Below are 12123 nucleotides of genomic sequence, written 5' to 3'. Positions count from 1 at the left end.
TAACATACACATTAAATGGAATAGGTTAAAGCCAGAACGATGGGATAAGTCCTGGTAGTTTTCTATTTGGTTGATTAACTGATAAATGTTCCAAGTATCCATATATAAAAAGACCTATTACTATAACTAGACTGTGCACTAAACATTTTTGAAAACCCATACGTATTGGAACCGTATTTAGCTACCGTTAAAGTTGATAATGCTTTGCTACAAACAAACGGGACGAGCGAGAGGAAAGTCAAACGGGGTGTGTCCTTTTCTAACAAATATGCCAGGTAAGTGTAACCTATACACTATATGTCGATATAGATCGTAAAATCGGGCATATTGAGATATTCCTAGGCATATCATGAAACACCGCCATTTAATGATCTGACTAGCGACTACCAGCCATATCGTGCAAACCTCAAGGGGTGATATTCCTAGGCAGATCATGAAACGCCGCCATTACATTGTTTTGCACGATATAGCTGGTGGTCGCCAGTCAGATCATGAAACGCCGCCATTTCATGATCTGCCTAGCGAACACCAGCCATATCATGCAAACCTCAAGGGGTGATAATCCTAGGCAGATCACCAGCGACCACCAGCTATATCGTGCAAACCAATGAATGGCGGCGTTTCATGATCTGCCTAGGAATATCACCCCTTGAGGTTTGCACGATATGGCTGGTGTTCGCTAGGCAGATCATGAAATGCCGGCGTTTCATGATCTGCCTAGGCATATCACCAATTGAGAGTTGCACAATATGGCTGGTGTTCGCTAGGCAGATCATGAAATGGCGGCGTTTCATGATCTGACTGGCGACCACCAGCTATATCGTGCAAACCTCAAGGGGTGGTAATACTGATAGGTAATCCTAGGCAGATCACCAGTGAACACCAGCTATATCGTGCAAACTAATGAAACGCCGCCATTTTATGATCTGCCTAGCGAACACCAGCCATATTGTGAAAACTATAGTTTGCTGCTGTATATATAGTTTTTACGCTTTCTGGTGAAAGAAAGGGACAAACTTCATTTGTCATCTCTCACTCGGCCCGTTTTTTCGCATCACAGGCCTTTCAGTCTATTGCAGACTATACAAACAGTGTCAGGCAGGGCGACAACGTTTTTCATGGCTGTATAAGCCAATACGGGAGCGGCAACCACGACCGCAAAACTGGCAGGTGTAGTGTGCCCGTGGCGAACACATGTCGGGCTGATGACGCTTGGCTCGCTTACTTGCCACCTTGCTTTACTTGCTTGGCTTGCTTTTTTCGCATAAATGTACGGTATTATTATAGTAATAGGTTTTTGCATTTACCTAAGTTTGATATATATTTGGCCAAACCAAAGTCAGTAAATAAGAACAAAAAAACTATACCCATCCTTTTCTTTTGGGTGCTAGTACTAATGTAAGACAAAGATAGTATTATGATTCTCTCTGTCTATATTTGAAACGACATGTAGTCCTTTGACAAACTATATAAAGTTGGTCAAGCAGATCTTGTCAGTATATAAAGGCGGCACATTTGAAAAATGTAGGCGCGAAGTGATAAAGTCTCATAGAAAATTTGAGTTTCGCGCCTTTTCTACTGACAAGATTTGCTTGACCATCTATATGCTCTGGCAACACCCACCTTGTCATTAGATAATTTCGGCAAATTTAAAAAATGTTTCATGATTGGAATTTCGCGCATTTTCCTACTGACAAATTAGATGTGTTAGATTACCTATAGGTAATGCAGGGTGGAAAAAATTGATGGGCCCTGGAAGGAAACTGCCTTCAAACCTTAAGTTATAGCGCATTATACTTAAAGGAAACATTCTTTTATTTCAAAAAGAAACAAAACTGCAAGATATTCATTTTTCTTCAATTTTTTTTGTAATAAAAATAATTATTTTTGAGTACTAAATATTCGATTTTATGGATATGTTTCTTGTTTGCCTAATGTTTCTTGGAGAAATGTTATCATTAACAAAAATTCTAAAACTTAAACACACGCTACGTTATTCTAAGCTAATTTAAAAAAAAGCTTTAAATGCAGTTTTGTCTCTTGTTAAAAATAAAAGAATGTTTAATTTAAGTAGGTACAATGAGCTAGCTTAAGGTTTTAAGTTACTATCCTTCCAGGTTCCGTAAGTTTTTTCCACACTGTATATTCCGGTATAACCGGCATATTTAGTACTTAAGTTATACATAGGATATAAATTTCAGTCGGAAATAATAATGATAATCATTTAAATACAATAATATTACAGTTTCAAAAGTCTAATAGAGCGTCATGGCAAGAAACAAAAAAACCGGTCAAGTGCGAGTCAAACTCGTGCACGAAGGTCCTCGTACCATTCCGTATTATCACTAATATCGAGCAAACAACGGCAAACAAATCACGTTTGTTGTATGGAATGAACTTAAATATTTAACTTATTGTTTTTAGTATTTGTTATAGCGGCAACAGAAATACTTCATCTCTGATGATTTCAACTGTATACTGTAAAACGTTGTAAAATACACGTGCGAAAAGGCAATTCGCAACTCGTGTCGGTTTGAAACACTCCCTATAACCACCCACATTTGTATCTAGTTGTCACGTTAGACGCCTTGCCCGAATTGAATACATTTGTTTTCTACTATCTCTGTTGCTATTATTTTTTGACAGGCGCTTACGCGTAGTATACTCAAAAAATGAAATGTATGAAAATCCATTTATGAGACCATTTTTTAAATAAAAAAAAGTATTTATTCAGAGGTACGTAACAGGTACATTCATCTGTTATTTAAATTATATCTCAAAATAACAGATATTAGCGGATCCAGGCGTGGTCCGGCTGCAGATTCTACTTCCCAGCCGGACCCCTTTTAAACGCATATATCTGCCAAACTACAGAGGTACGTTCAATTTCCGACGAGGTACGTGAAGTACATTAGAGGTACATTTCGCCATTAAAAACTGAGCGCAATCAGACGAGGTGGTCCGGCTGGGGAGGATCACACTTACTTAATACTTCTAAGAAGTTTTCAGTATCGAAGCTTTGCCTCAAGTTTCAGAGATAAAGGCCAAGGCTAAGACATCGAGAGCACGTCCTTGCGACCTAATCTTCGCTATTGATCATAGTTACGGCGAGAATTTAAGAGGAGAGCAGATCAGAACCTAATTTTTTTACGCTTATTATGATTCGAATAAGATTACTATTTCATTTAAGGAAATTTCTATAGAAATGCTTTGGTTAGTTTTGTTACTGTACTTTGATTAAATAGAACATACAGTACCTATACGTAAAAAAAGTATTAAAGGTTATTATTATCTTAAACTTTTAATACCTATGGTAACGAAGAAAATTTGGAGTATTTTTGATATTTTACCTTTAAACTTTCTACCACTTTGCGCATTAACACTTGAATGTCCTATCATGCGTCTTTTAAGTTTTCAGCATATTTATGTAAGATACTGCATTTGGTTTCAAAACAATCAACAAATAAATTAGTAGGTAAAGAAAGTAAAACTATGTTTCTTCCATTTATTTTGAAACAGGTCGAAATATCATACGCCAAATTTAACGCAGCTCTATGACTCTTGTTTATAGTAAAATGTTGCTAACGTTTAACTGATGTGAAGTAAGTACTTTTTAGGATTTTTATACGTTTCATTATTGATGTCACGTCCAATATATGGGTAATTTTATTTATAGGCTTTTAATTTATGCTCTACAATAAGAAAACCATTAATCATATTGTATTTTGATATTAAAAACATTGTCACTGTGTTAAACAATACTAACAATAGTGTATCGAAAATCAGTGTTAGTTGCAACAAAGAAGCATTTTCGTTATTGCGTCCATTTGGCTCCGACAACAAGCGCCGAGCTGTAAACAACGCCTCGCCCAACCATACAATACAATACAATACAATACAATACAATGTACACGAATTGTTAACTGGGAGGTTAACTTGCGAATGGCGGCTGGCACTATGCGACACACAAACAATCAAACAAAATACGTTTCCCTTTTATACTCTCCATAATTGAACCTACACTTTAGTTGCAATGCTATTGAAAGTTTGTTTATTTCAATGAATCGTGTGTATCTGAAAGTTTATTTTGCATAGAAACGTATTACCTATATGTTGATAGAATCCATACAAACGTTAGCTCATTAAATTGTTGCTTATAAAGGTTTGTGAAGAGCATTGATTCCGTATTAACGCCGTCGAAGTAACCCTGAATATTAAACGCGAGTGTATAAAGTAATCCACACATTGTTTTGATAGGACTTCAGTAGCACACAAATTACTTAGCACTGGCACTTACAGAAATCGTTGTCTTTCTTTTGACTGGTCATTATTGTATAATTTCCTTGTTACTGTGACGGGACTCGCGTTTAACGCAAGAATAGCGGAACTGTGTGATGGTGATGAAATTGTTATAATTCTTATCTATGCAAAGTATCTCAAGGTGCTCGGTGGAGATGGCCCGCCATCAGTTCACCGTCATATAACATGTCGCTATATTGACAAAAGATTGCTTTATCTTTCTCTTATCTTCGTAATAAAGTTCGTGCTCTAAGCTAATTACCTAATGGCTTTCCTTGTCATTTTCTCGAATTACTGCATAAAAAAAACTCTGAAAATTGAATACTCGTATTTATTGTTAGTTTTGATGCCCTTATTAATTTAAGAGTGTCTAAAAAAGAAAAATTCCAGATTGAATTTGACTTACTCGTATATATTGCTCTTTTTGATCCTTAATCAGCGCCGTGCATAGAAACTTGTCTATTTCTTTTTTACCTACGCGTAATTTTTCTACTCAGCTTTAAAAGTTGAGAATTTCATTCATTTATTTTTTAAACGAGTGCGGAGCATTATAAAATAGTTAACATATTTGACGGTCACGGCTCCGCTCGCGCTCGTCGCTCGTCGCGCCGCATCTCGGTCAAAGAGAATTCCAACAGTTGCCAAATGTTCGACCGTGCGGCTCCCTTGTATAATGAATGGCCAGTTAAAACGTTAGTATGTTGTTATAAACTGACATTATATCCCGCGAATGTCCCAAAATACCGGTCGCGGGAAATTGCAATCATCTTGGAACGACTCTACATTTTTTTAGTGACTGATTAAATTATGCAATCGATTCTTTTGCTTATATTCGGGCTTCACGAGTCAGATGTTGATAATTGTAATTGAGAATCTCAGCGATAGATATAATCTTCAGTTTGTTTAATTTATTTCGTAGAGCTTTGACAAAATCTAAGCACGCTAGGTAATAAATATAATCATGTGGTAAACAGAGGGAAATTAAGAAGAAAGATGAGATCATTAGGGTTCCGTACCCAAAGGGTAAAACGGGACCCTATTACTAAGACTTCGCTCTCCGTCCGTCCGTCCGTCCGTCCGTCTGTCTGTCACCAGGCTGTATCTCACGAACCGTGATAGCTAGACAGTTGAAATTTTCACAGATGATGTATTTCTGTTGCCGCTATAACAACAAATACTAAAAACAGAATAAAATAAAGATTTAAATGGGGTTCCCATACAACAAACGTGATTTTTGACCAAAGTTAAGCAACGTCGGGAGTGGTCAGTACTTGGATGGATGACCGTTTTCTTTTTGCTTTTTTTTTGCATTATGGTACGGAACCCTTCGTGCGCGAGTCTGACTCGCACTTGCCCGGTTTTTTTTAATAACGTGTCACTCGATGAATTTTGTAACGGTTACAATCAGAAACTAATTTCGTTTAACAGTCACAATTTATACGGACATTTTTAGCTATAATAAGATGGAAAAATATACATCGACAAACGAGATATACCCATAGGTAGGTACCCATAATAAAAACTGGCTACTTAAGTCAATTTATTTTACATGAATGTTTGTACTATGAGCGTCCCAAAAGAGCCTGCAATTAAATAAAATACAAGGTTCATTGAGGTGGCAGGTGTTAGTTTAAATACCGTAATAAACTCAAGCTTAGTCCAGGGAGATTACTCGAAGTATGGAACAAGTTGGATTATGTTCACTGACCCGTACACAAGGCTGCTAGTGCTGCTCTGGTGGTTTTAAAATAAAATCTAACAAGAATTCTTTTAGAACTTTAAAGGCTCTTTGTCGTAGACGCCGAGGTTAGGGACATATATATATATGTTCAAAGAATACGCGCGTAAATAGATAAAAGGCGAGTTTGTTTAGGCAGACTAATAAATCTAAATGATGGTTATTTTAGGCGCTTTCTGAGATCTGATTTGAATAGACCTCGGTTTTAACCAAATTTTTCCGAAAAATTAATGACTTAGGTACCTACTTAATAGCTACCTAAATACAAAATAAATTTAACTAATTAGGAATCTAGTCTTCGAGAAAAATATTAAATTTCATACATAATATTAAAATACCTCATTTATTTTTTTCCTACCAGTGTGTTACCGCGTAGTAATAAATGTTTTTATTGAGCTGACTTGCTTCGTCTATCAAAAATATCCTCTAGTGAATATGTATTTATTTACTCTTTTCTTTATCTTCTTGTTGCGTAATTTCTTTGCTAATATTATCTCTTATTATGTAGATTTCGGTTTTAATTAGATCAAAAACTACTGCAATAAGTAATTGATTAGATAGGACACAAGATACTCGTGCCTACTATTATATGTACTACATAGTTATACACTGTATCAACGAAGCGCCTCCAGTCATTTCACAAATTGTATACCGCCAGGCTATCGTAACGAACGAGTGAGTCAACACTAAGTACTTAAACTTATGGCTGCTATTTAACTGATCACCAGATTTAATAAAATTTAATACCAAAAAAATCTACTTTACCACCCTAAAATAATGAATGATCACCAAAATTATAACACCATTTTAATGTGAAATGATTACCAATTTTATTACATTTTACTATCCTATTAAAGGAAATGACACCAAGTTAATCATTATTAACCCAAAAATTGTAAATAATTACCAAATTTCAAACCCCAATTTAATGTCAATTGATAACCAAATTATTACATCGTGCTATCCTATAAAATAAAATGACACCAAAATAATCATTGTAAACCCAAAAATAGTAAATGACCACCAAAATTAGAACTCCATTTTAATGTAAAATTATAACCAAATTTTTAAATCTTGCTATCCTATTAAAGTAAAGCAAAATTTTCTAGTAGCATTTCGTTTCTGTATGGGTTGCAGTTCAAACCTAACCTAACCCACTTTTCTAGTAACATTTCGTTTCTGTAAGGTTCGCAGTTCAAACCTAACCTAACCCACTTTTCTAGTAGCATTTCTTATCTGGAAGGGTCGCAGTTCAAACCTAACCTAACCCACTTTTCTAGTAGAATTTCGTTTCTGTGTGGGTCGGAGTTCAAACCTAACCTAACCCACTTTTCTAGTAGCATTTCGTTTATGTAAGGGTCACAGTTCAAACCTAACCTAACCCACTTTTCTAGTAGCATTTCGTTTCTGTAAGGGTCGCAGTTCAAACCTAACCTAACCCACTTTTCTAGTAGCATTTCTTTTCTGTAAGGGTCACAGTTCAAACCTAACCTAACCCACTTTTCTAGTAGCATTTCTTTTCTGTAAGGGTCGCAGTTCAAACCTAACCTAACCCACTTTTCTAGTAGCAATTCGTTTCTGTAAGGGTCGCAGTGTTAACCTAGCCCACTTATTAACTGATAGCAGTACAAACCTAACCTAACATACTTTTCTAGTAGCATTTCAGTATGCCTACCTAAGTTATGCGGTGCGGGGTACGGGGGTTGAGCGGGAGGGGCTAGTAATTTTGGCATCATTTTACTTTATTTGGTAATATGTATAAATTTTTTGGTATCATAGTGGTTTATTTAGGTGAAAATATCGCATTTATTTGGTCTTCAAGATTTGGTGATCATTAATGATTTTTGGTAATCATTCAATATATTTGGTATTCAAATACAATTTGAAGTGCAGTCGTAATTAAAATGGTGGTACATTTGTAATTTTAGGCCTTATTTTTTTGGTGTTCAGTAATTTTTTTTGGTAATCATGATTTTTTTATTTAGGGTACCAAAATATTTTTTGGTGGTCATTATATTTGTAGCCTAAACTTATTTGCCATGAGTCCGGACCAATTACGAAAATGAACACCATAATGAAATATTTGGCTTCACCACCATGGTGTTGGTTTCCGTTATGACCTTTTATTTTGTTTGTCATGCTTTTAAAATGCTTCCCGGTTAGAGGAATATTTTATTGTCGTCAACTCAACTCGCCAATCAACCAAGTCTAGACTCAAACAAAATTTTCCCGAGTAAGTATCTATTCAGTTTTGAACATCATCATTGGCCACAGCATCTTTGCAGATGATAGTTGCAGCGACTAAAGAAAGTATTTTGAGGAGGTAGTCTACAGTCTACATCGACTGCGATGACTGTATAGACCAATGGCCGATCGGCACTTCTTGCCGCATCGATCACAGACGTGTCTTGACTCCTGGGGTAGTCCAGCAGCTCTGCGATTTCGTTTCTGCCTGAGTTGGTCCAGCCAGAGCTCGTCATGCTTTGTCATGCCTTCCCGCAGTTTACGACGCCACTCCGGTCTCATCTCCGCGCGTTCCTCCCAACAGTCAGCCGAAAGTCATTCATGTCGCGTTTACAGGAGTCCTTAAAACGGAGTCGACGAGTCTACGATACGTCCCACGCGCGAGGGTTTGGACTATAGCTACGTAAATATCAAAAAAGTTTTAACTATTATATAGGTCTTTACGAGTATCACTTAAAAAGCGGAAACATCGTTTGCAAGGTCACAATATAATTTTTTGTCTGGCAATGTCTCCGACGAAGTTGTAAATCACTGAAGTTTTATTTCAAAAATATTATATAATTGTGATATTTAGGTATTACCGGGGAACCACTAAAAATAAAATAATAATATTGAAATTTATTCGACTAAAACGTGAGTAACCTGTTAAAAATAACTGATTCGCGGATTAGCAAAGTAATATTACAGTACATACCGGGTGTGGCCTGTAACACGAGCAAATAATTAAAGCATGAATTGTACTCCTCAAACCGTGACACTTTTATTTAACAACTTCCTATTTTTCATACAAAATAAATATTATCTTCAATGGACGCCATCGCCTTGCCATATCATTTGTGATTGACGTTGCTTGTCATGCCTTGTACATAACAAAATTCGCAATACATTGCGGCTTAGAATAAATTTTAAAGTGTATTAAAAATCAAACCACAAGTTTATTTTTAAAAGTTGCTGAAGAAATGTTGGTCAGTATGAGGAGTACAGCTGAAACAACTATTATTTAGGGGTACTAATATGGAATATTTTCTTAATTAATTAAGGAAACTAGACAATATGAATAAAACATTTATTTAAATAATTTCAAAACTAACCCGGAGAGCCTTAAGGGCCTTAATGACAGGAACTTAAGGTAAACTAGCTCTTATCTAAATAACATGAGCATCAGACTCTTATTTAAGTGTTGAGGGAACAGTTATGGGTATAGCGAACTCTTTTTTAAAATGTTTTGGTAGAAGCGGCCTACTGACGGACAAACTTAAAAGTTACTAAGGGTATGAGGGCGCCAGAACCAGCATCTCTGGTTCAGTAATACATATTAGATAAAGGGTCGATCTAACCTCCAAAACTTCGAAAGACCGTAAACAATACAACCGCCACGTTGGTCAGGAACCTCTGCGTGGAAGTATGGAAACGCCAGGCACAGCTCCTTGCCACTGGTAGCTCGGCTTGCAGAAGCTGGCATTTTGAGGCCACCCCGTAAACTCGTAATAAAGACGGTAAATCTTGAAACCCTGAAATTTATAAAACTACTAAGTAACGGAACAGACATTCACAGAATCGAATAAATATACTGGACTGCGAGTAGGTCGCTGCTTACCCGGGGCAGACAATAAGCGGGCGTAGGAAAGGACTTGCATAATTTCAATGCACCCGGGGCTTCAATTTCCAGGACGATTCACATCCAACGAGCTGCAATAATATAAAAACAATCAGCACTGCACTAACAAATCCATCCAAAACAATTAAGGAATCGACTAGCTACTTACGATTAGGCGGCTTAAACCGCGATATAGGTAGAAGCCATCAGACAGCACCAGGCCGCTGGGCAAAGGAAACGAACCACCTTGCTACGATCTCTTCCAAATCCAAAAAGAACGGCTAGCTACGTGGCGAGCCATCGGTGACAGATCAAACGACGGGGTTACCAGAGTCCGAACGGGGCTCGGCCGAACACCACATGACTTGACAAAAAAAACGCTTTCTTTCCTATTTAGTTTGCTTAGAATAATATTGAATACAACGCGCCGACGAATAAAAAAAATATTTGAAGACAATTTTAATTTACAACGACCTGCGATTAAAAAAACCAAAAATGTAGGAAGGCACCGAAATTATTTTTAATCTAGCAACCCGGACCATGTTGTTATCGACTGAGCTCGCTAGATGGCGTTAAGGGTATCAAACGAATATGGGTCAGGGTCACATACTGTTCAATATTGAAAAAAAAATGAAGAATTAAAATTTTGTTGTTACAGTGCTCCCCTTCCCGAAGAAAATTTTGACTACGGCAAAATTTTGAGCTGGTCCCCAGTTCGCAAAACCACCCGCGGAAAGTACCTAGACAATTACCTACCGGTAAAAAAAACTAACTAACAAAAAAAAATCGAACCCACGCACTAAACAAGACTTACTTTATAAAGACTTGACGTACGCAAGTAAAGCTCTAAGCTACATTACCACGAAACGTCGCATCGCGTATATTTCTTGGTGGCATAACGAACGGCCCAAGCCGCGGGTTATGCGTCCAAGAGATACAGCGGAAGACGGCATATAGCCAAGTGAAATTTACTAACTAAGATCGGTGACTGCTACTACAACTAATACAACTAATTCAAATATACCTAGCGCGCATATCAGGCCGTGACTGTCAGACGTCACAGGTCTGAACGCGGAAATCAGACAATAACACAACACATGATACATTGACCAGCTGTGTCTAAACGACAGGCAGACGGTAACGTTCGAAACAACACGAGACACACAAGGAAGTCGACTGTACAGGCTCCATTTCAGGCAATGCAAGTCTGTCAGTCTGACAAAAAAAATCCGATGTTTGCGGACAACGCTTTAAGGCGTGTACCACATAACAACCCCCTAACATCAACATTAACGTTCACGCATATGATTTAAGTCATACCGCAAAGCGTTAACAAAGAAGATGGCACTGCTATTAAGAGCCTGACGGTTTAAAGTCCGCCAGAACCCGACCAGCCAGTGCCGATTGGAATACTGGTTTAAAACGCCAGCACCCCGGTAAAACACGCGAAGAGTCTTTAAATCGTCCTCTTCGCCCCCCAACAACAAACAAACCACGTGCCTGAGTTACGTTTGCTCAGACACGATCGAAAGAAAGTAATACGTAAACAAAACTCCTGCACGCAACCATAAAAAAAACTCCTACCGAACATCAACAAAAAAAACGCGCAATCACCGATAATTAACTAATAAGTAAATATTTACTTCACCTAAAATAACAACAATAAGGAAAAAACTCGATTTAAGTCGAGACAATAGATAAGGAAAAGTAGGTAATAAACATAACTCCCGTACGAAACAATTGTGGAAACTACTACAATAAGATTCGACCTTAAAGGTAAACGGCTATTTGAATATCGGTAAGTTATTTAAAAAAAAACGTAAGTCAACAACAATAATTGTGACTGACTGTACCCAACCACGTCAAGAAACTATTTAATATTAATTTTATTTATTTTAAACTTCAACTTTTAACTTCAACTCCAAACATCCTGTAATAAATTTAATAATTGAAAACACCTGCTGACTGTACTTCACTATAACTTCCAAATTTGCTCCCTCAAACTTTTTACAACTCCACATTTATAATTAATAAAATTTCGTTACATTTTAAACAGGTGTACCGTCAACTAAGTACAAATACAGTAACCTCCCAACGAGGAAGAATAAAAAACTTAAATTGAAAGAACACAAGTCTTACAGCTTGGTACAGAACTGTCCACTAACATTACACCTTTGTATTTTTTTTAATTAAAGTAAAAGTTAACTTACGTTTAACATTCCACACACTATTCCACTAGTTGCAA

At 36.9% G+C, this 12123-nt stretch overlaps 1 protein-coding gene and 1 long non-coding RNA gene across 2 annotated transcripts in view; both read right to left on the bottom strand.

Annotated features, from left to right (window-relative positions):
* The window catches only part of LOC134670216 (calcium-binding protein E63-1), a 48199-nt gene that overhangs the window by 14872 nt on the left and 21204 nt on the right, over positions 1 to 12123 (bottom strand). The window lies entirely within an intron of this gene.
* On the bottom strand, positions 9334 to 11957 carry LOC134669792 (uncharacterized). Its single transcript, XR_010098979.1, has 2 exons — positions 10048 to 11957; positions 9334 to 9970 (listed from the first exon to the last, which is right to left on the bottom strand). It is a non-coding gene; the product is annotated as an uncharacterized LOC134669792 (long non-coding RNA).

This window comes from Cydia fagiglandana, chromosome 13 (genome assembly GCF_963556715.1).
Source record: "Cydia fagiglandana chromosome 13, ilCydFagi1.1, whole genome shotgun sequence".
In the NCBI taxonomy this organism is placed as follows: Eukaryota; Metazoa; Arthropoda; class Insecta; order Lepidoptera; family Tortricidae; genus Cydia; species Cydia fagiglandana.
Note: the sequence above shows the minus strand (reverse complement) of the source record. Positions and strands in the feature narration are given on the sequence as shown.